A 7,398-nucleotide genomic window follows, 5' to 3' on the forward strand; every position below is an offset into this window, starting at 1 on the left:
AGCCCAGGCCTCATGAGATGTGAATGAGTAAGCGAAATTTGTTTTCCATTTGTTTTGCCCCTGCTAATTGCTTCATTGGCTTTGGAATCTTAACCATTAGCAGCATTAGTATTGGGGCAGAGGCAGGGTATGACCTGGGGGCTCTGGGACATGATATGATGGCTTGGCAGTGTCAGCAGCAGTGAGGGACTGTCTGGTGCACCCTGGAGGTAGACAACCTCTCCTGATAAAATAAGGAGCCGAAGACACCACCACAGTGAGATGGAGCAGCAGAGAAGGAAAACAGCAGACATCTAGTGTGATAAGAAGAGAATTCACAGAGTGTGTATCATACACCTCGGACATGTACAAAACTCTAAAGAATGTAAGGAGGCTCTACATCTCTCAAAATTGGAGGTAGGTGGTTTTGCTATTATCATGCAAACCTCCTGTAACTCCAAGGTGTGGACTAGAGCGTGATTTGGGGGTTTATTTGGAATTCAAAATTATTAATCATGATCCTTATCCAAAGAATATAATGCATATTCATACCTCAGATATTAGGAAACTGGACAAAGAAACTTAAATCTCACCATGGCTGTGAAATTGTGGGGGTTAAGTTCAGAAGCTATTTTTCCTTTTCCCAATGCAGTGGAAAGCCTTCAGAACTGGTCTAGTATCCTAACTCTGATACTTAATAGATGGGTTAAATAGTCAAGTTATTTAGCTTATCAGAGACTTAGTTTCTTAACTGGAAGATAGGGATAATAATATCTACTTGATAGGGGTGATGGCAACATATATAAAATATCTAGGCAAGTTTCTGGCCTTTGGTGGTTGCTTGATAAACATTAGTTGCCACCCCCTGCCTTCATCTCCACCTAGTAATAAAGGTTCCCCACACCCACACTGATAGAAGGTCAATGGAGAAAGGGCATAAGGGTCAGAGGAAATAAGCTTCACGTGGTTCTAGAAGTTTCCTTTCTACATTCATTACATTTTTTAAGGAACCGAAAATTCTATGAAGTATAGAGAAAAGGGAAAGGTTTGGTTTTTACTCACCCCGGACAATTCTGTGTCATCTTTTCACTTCAACCTCATTCCCCCTCCCTCTCCCACCTGGTCCTGTGCTCACACTTCAGGTATTGGAGGTTTTAGCTGTGGGCATCTCCTCCACCACATCAAGGCAATAGGTCCTATAGGAATCATCACAAAGCCTGTTAAGAACCCACTGGTGTTTTTCTTTCTTTTTCAGATTATGCACATGTAACATTCATGTATATGTAGAGATGCTTGCTACCAGTGGATTTTATTAACTTATTAAAATGATTAACTTTTCCACACAGACGCTAGTAAAGTTCCTAATGGGAAGATAAGCCTAGGGCCATTGTGTTTCATTCCAAAAGAATCCCATGCAAAACATATTCCCCATTCAAACATTTCCTTAATTATACATACCTTCCTTATTGACACTTGCCTTGATTGTGTTCCAGTGAGTGGTATGGAGCATGTATGAGCACGTGTGTGTACACTCACAAGAGGTTTTACATGTTGTAATGAATAGAATGTGGTTTGGGGTTGTGGTAGGCGTGTGTCTAAACTCCATTTCCATCACTCACTCACTCACTGTGACCTTGAACAATTAATATCTCTAAGCTTCAGTTTTGTTAATTTTAAAATGGGATTTGGAGGAGTTATGCACAAAGCACCCCAAAAAATGGTAGCTATGCTATTAATATTCCTAATAAATGAAGCAATATGTTAAATATTACATATAGACATTATTAACAAACAAGTTTTAGGAAAGACTTTTTGAAAAAATAACTGTGCAAATATCAAATGACTTTGATAGTAAAGACCACAGAAATTACCAAAAAGTTTTTACAAATTTTTTGCTAATCAAGGCCAAAGGGAGGCAATTTATTAAAAAGTTATTGCTTTATCAGTCCTTTCCAATTCAGCCATTGGGAGGTAATAGTAAAAACAATATCGATTCCTTACACTTACTGAAAGTTACCAGTGCATATCCTCTAGAACCTGTTGTCTTTAGGAGAGAAACTCTGGCTTATCACAATTGCCTCTTCCAAAAATGATCTGGCAGAAAACAATCTCCTGCCCGGAATTCACAACATTTCTTCGTTTGTGAAAACAAACAAACAAAAAAGTTCATTTCCTCCAAAATATTCTCAGGACCCTTTCTTGGACTAATCTCCTAGAAATCAGTTTTCCCATAGTCTTCTTTATTCACTTTCACGAGCAAGAGCAGGAAGATATTCTTGAAGGTGGAAATGCAGCATTTGAGATACAAGGTAATGCCACCTGGATGTTTCGCTATTAAGTCTGAAAGGATTTAACTAAACTCTCTATAGTAATTATTTTTGGCAGATGGTTCTGTGAGTGATTAAGCACTTACTATCATTATTATTTACGTATCTATATTTTCCAGTTTTCCTACAATAAATATTTATTATTCGTGATATAAAAGAATAATGAAAGTTAAAACAAAAAGCATGGTGAGGTCAAATTTGCAAACAAATACCCTTTTCTCAAAGTTTGGGGCTGTTCTCGTCTTGAGTTGCCTTTATGGGCTCTGCCCTTGACTTGCATCACCTTCCTAAATTCTATTGACCGTATCTACTCAAGTTGACTATCTTACCCTCAAGGAAGCAAAGCCCAGAGTTTAATAAATTGATCAAAGTCTCATAGTTAGGATGACACAGTGCCAGGAAACTGTTATTAAATTAAGAGCCTCACTTTTAAACACCCTACAAGTAGCTGGCAAGTGGGGATTTGAACAGGTCTGTATTTTTAACCACTGTTATTTCTTTAGACATCTTCCTAAGGTGAAAAACTCAGTCTGACCAATGTGGTTTCTTTTTATAGCCCCAGTTAACATGATGGAAAACTACTAGTTTTCCCCTTGATAGTTGAATGGCTAGTTCTTTATTTTGAAACTGATGGATTTTCTTAGATAAAATCCTCCATTACATCCATGATCCAGGAACTCTGTTTTGCCAACTATCTTGAATTCAGTTCTAAGCATTCTCCCCATTCATAGCTGAAAAGGCCCTTCCTAAATCCAGACCATCCATAAAGGTCATCTTTGTTCTGAAATTTGTAAAGAAGCTTCCAAAGATCCTAAATGACAAGATAATATGAAGGAGATGGTGGCACAGGGAGATGCATAAAGTGAACTCCAAGATAAGGCCAATTAATACAAAGAAGAAAGAATGTAAATTTAATACACATTCACAATTTAATACACATACACCACTAGCAAGTAACTAAAGAAGAAATGACTTAAAATGATATTTAGTAAATGCCTAATATTCTAAAAAGTTTTGTAGGCAGAATTTGAAACTCTTAGTTTTCACTGAGTTGCAATTTAATGACCAGTAAGTACCTTTAAGAAACATTTTGACTTCCTTTGAGTTTTAAAAACTTGTCCCTCAATCCTTTCCCTTCCATGCTTATATTTCCTCTCCTCAGATTTTGGCCTTGCTTAAAAAAAAAAATCTTCAATTTGTTTTCATTCAGTTCAGGGTGAGAAACAAGAGGTTACTTCTCTCTTGCCTGTTTCCAGAACCAATATCAAGTTTAATTGAACAGCTAAGGAATGATTTTAATGGCAGCAAGGATAAATTCATCCAACTGCCAAGGAACAGGTTATAAAACTAGTCATGCTTTTAACGCAGTACCAGGTTTCAGTTTGGGAAGCTGGATTTAAGAGTAACTAAAATCAGTGCCTGGGGCTATGGGGTGGGGAGAAGAATCTCACGTGCTCTGCCTTCATCACACTCAATTTAAAACCCACCACCCCCAGCCTAAATTTCAAGCAGTGTTATCTGGACAGCTTGAGAATGAGACACTAAGGAATTTGAGGGAATTGGTAGAGAACGAAAAACTGAAAGTCATTGGGTCAAACTGCAGAGATGGCTGGGGAGCCACCAGTTTGATAACTGGCTCTGCTCCCCTCTGAAGACCATCTGAGTTCTGGACAGAGAGATGTGGGATTTTATTATTGTTTATTCCTTGACCTAGAGCCAAAATAAGCCCCTGAACTGAACATCCAGCTTTGCATCTAACGCATTTCGGTGTCTCCACTGTGGCATAGGAAAACACTTTTTTCCCCTTGTTGCTATGTATATTGGCAAATATCCTATCCAAAGAATTGTGCTCCAAGAACTCTGGAAACACCTGCCAGCAGAAAACTTGGGAGCTTTGTTTAAACAAATGTGCCTGCCAACTTTCCAGTACTGTCAACTTTGCAGGATTAAAAAACGTGGACTATTTTAAAACCCACTTGATGGATAACAGGAACTGAGCCATGGAGATGAGGCACGGAATGTGCCTACAATCATGTTTATCTTCTTTTTTTTTTTCAACATTCTGCAGCCTGAATCTTGTGCAAGGACACGGCCATGTTCATATCTCCCTTTAGCACCAATTCCACCATGTGGCTATGAATGGGGAGAATGCTTAGAACTGAATTCAAGATAGTTGCCAAAACAGAGTTTCCAAGGAATACTGTAGTAATCTGAAGCACTGGGCTCTGTGACATCAAAAAGACATCCTGTAGGTCATCATGAGAATATTCTTTTTGTAGTATCTTCTATAGCATACTGTCAATCATCTTGCGTGGATACTCTTGAGTCTTTGAGAGCAGTTCTAAGTCTGAGTACTAATTGGATTCTCATATAATGAATGATACCACTCTCATTTCCCCCTGTCAAATTAGCTACCATAGATAATTGCCCAACAGGCAGGGTGGTGTCTTGGGATATTAAATAAAGGCATTTGGATGCATACAGCCTAATAGTTGGCATTTTTAAAGTTACCATGTTCAAGTATTTAGAGGCATTTGTTTTTGTTCTGGTGAGCAGAGTGTGACTGTCGCAGTCACTGAACTGAGGTCAGCACAGGAGGTGGAAGGACTCCAAGTTCCCACCTTGCAGAGCGTAAGGGGTTCCCACTGAGCTCCAGTTGCGCCTTGGCTGAGCGTGATATGGTGATGTTTTCTGGAGAGGATCAATGCTGCTACTCCAAAATGAGGACAGTGGTCTGCTTTGTGTGGTCAGAAAGAATGTGTAAAACCTCTTTCTCAATGTGTTTGTCTTCTGGCCTGCCATAAAAGTCCCTCTATTTTGAGTTATTCCATTGTATTAGGCTCCTTTGGATAGTCGCTTGGCAACTTACATCCTCAATTTCTTCACCTATAAAATTGGGTGTTGGACTATGCATCATTTAGCTGTCACCGTGATACAATGCTGTATGCTGATGATTATAGGCTAACTGCCCTACCTGCCGTTGGCTACAGAAGCAAGTCACCTGATTAATCCCAAAGTCAGTGAGTGTGGAAATACACTCCATCTGTGAAGACGCCAAGGCAGGGGTGTGGTACGGGGAGAGACCTGGGTTCTAAACTTTGGGGTTCTTACAGCTATTATAGAGATTTCCTGATTACAGTCTGTTACGGAATCCCAAAATTAAAAATGCATATGTAAAGCTACCACCATTCTGTAGGTCCTCTGCACACTGGTTTTCAAATATTAACACAGGTAAGTATCCTAGTGTGAGTGAAGTCACTTAATTTACACGCTGTAATTATGGTACTGTGGCCCTCTGTAAGACATTCTGATTTAGTAGAACTGAGATGGCTGGGGGGAGATATTTTTAATAAAATCTCCAGAGGATGCTGGTGCAAAGGCTTTGTGAAATCCACCTACTTTAGGATCCCAGAATTCTAAGCAACACCTCTTTTTGGACAGCATCCATGGTACCAGGTACCAGCACTGTTTTGCTGAGTCAGGCTGCATATGTCTGCTAAAATCTATTCCTGTTCCTATCCCAGCTGAGGTGTCTGGCAGGGCCAGCAAGGCCACCAGCCAATTCAAACAGAGAAGGTGGAAGCAGAGAAGGAGTAAAACCACCTTATCAAGGTGTAAATACAAATATCTGAAATTTTGTTTATAGCATTACAACTAAACAAAGGCAAGTGCTGATTTTAAGCATTGTTTTTGGAAGGTCAGAGTTCATAAGTGATTATCCCAGGCAGTAAAAAACTCAAGCAAACCCGCAGTCATTTGATGTATAATTTAGTGTCCACCAGAGAAACAGAAGCAGTAGGATTATGTCTCTGTCTATCTATCATCTTTATATATCATCTCTCTCTATCTATGTCTTTATCTATATTTATACCTGTCATCTATATATAACCATCTATCACTACATCTATCTATCTATCTATCTATCTATGTATCATCATCATCGTCATCACCTACTTATATCTATCCATCACCTACATCTATCTATCACCTATTTGTCTGTTTATCATCCCTTTATACCTATCTACTTGTACAACTGTCAATCACGGGGGCTGGCTATACCTATTTAAAATCTGTAGGGCAGGCCCTCATGTCAGGAGGGGCAGGCTGGCCCTCGTAGGCAGGAGCTGGCACTGCAGTCCACAGGCAGAATACCTTCCCTGCCAGGGACACCTCAGTTCTGCCTTTAAAGCCCTTTAATTTAGTCAGACACAGCCAGATTAGAGGATAATCTCCTTTACTTAAAGTCAACTGTTTGTAGACATTAATCATATCTACAAAATACCTTGCCAGCAGCACCTGGATTAGTGTTTGGTTACAAAGCCAAACCAAACTGGCATTTAAAATTGACCATCATAACTGAGGATTCCTCTCCTTGATTTTTGCCACGTTTCTGTGTTATCTGTATTCTTCCTTACTATTTGCTATTAAATTAACTCATTTCCCCCCTAGTTTTAGCCCTCTCCTAAGTAGCAATAGCTGTGAAATTACTGACTTGATGTGCTAGTTATGCAGACTATAAATAGAAAATTAATTATAAGTATTAAAATGTCACGTTAAATAATTTTCCATACCCTCTTGGAAACATTAGATTCATCAAGTCAATTGCCAGAGAGCTGCGTTGAAGAGTTTGCTTCAAAGAAGGAAGGAATTCTAATGAGCAAAGGGAAGTCTTGAACCAGTTGGCCAACCTAGTCACGGCAAAATCCAGGAATATATTTTCTGTTAGAGAAAGCCTTGGAGAAGCCTGGTGTGTGAGGGTCTGGGGGTTGGGTGTGAGACCCCATTTCTGAGAATGGAGGATGGAGGAATCCTGTGGACTTTGTGGCAGTTTAATATATTTTTTGAGGAATGACTTTAGCTACTTGTGTTATAACTTGCAGTAGGCTAGGTTGCAAAGAACTTGAAATAACTGAGTTCATTCAGCCAAAGAGACAAAGATGAAAAAGAAATCATCTTTGCTCTTAAGACTCATAGTCTACTGGTAAATAGGAACATCAAAAGGTGACTGTGGACAAGTGTGGAATGTGTTTCTAGAAACCTGCAGTGGTGAGCGGTGAGGAAGCAAGGCACTCAGGAGAGGCTGCCTGGAAGA

Source organism: Manis pentadactyla, chromosome 14, assembly GCF_030020395.1.
Source record: "Manis pentadactyla isolate mManPen7 chromosome 14, mManPen7.hap1, whole genome shotgun sequence".
Taxonomy (NCBI): Eukaryota; Metazoa; Chordata; class Mammalia; order Pholidota; family Manidae; genus Manis; species Manis pentadactyla.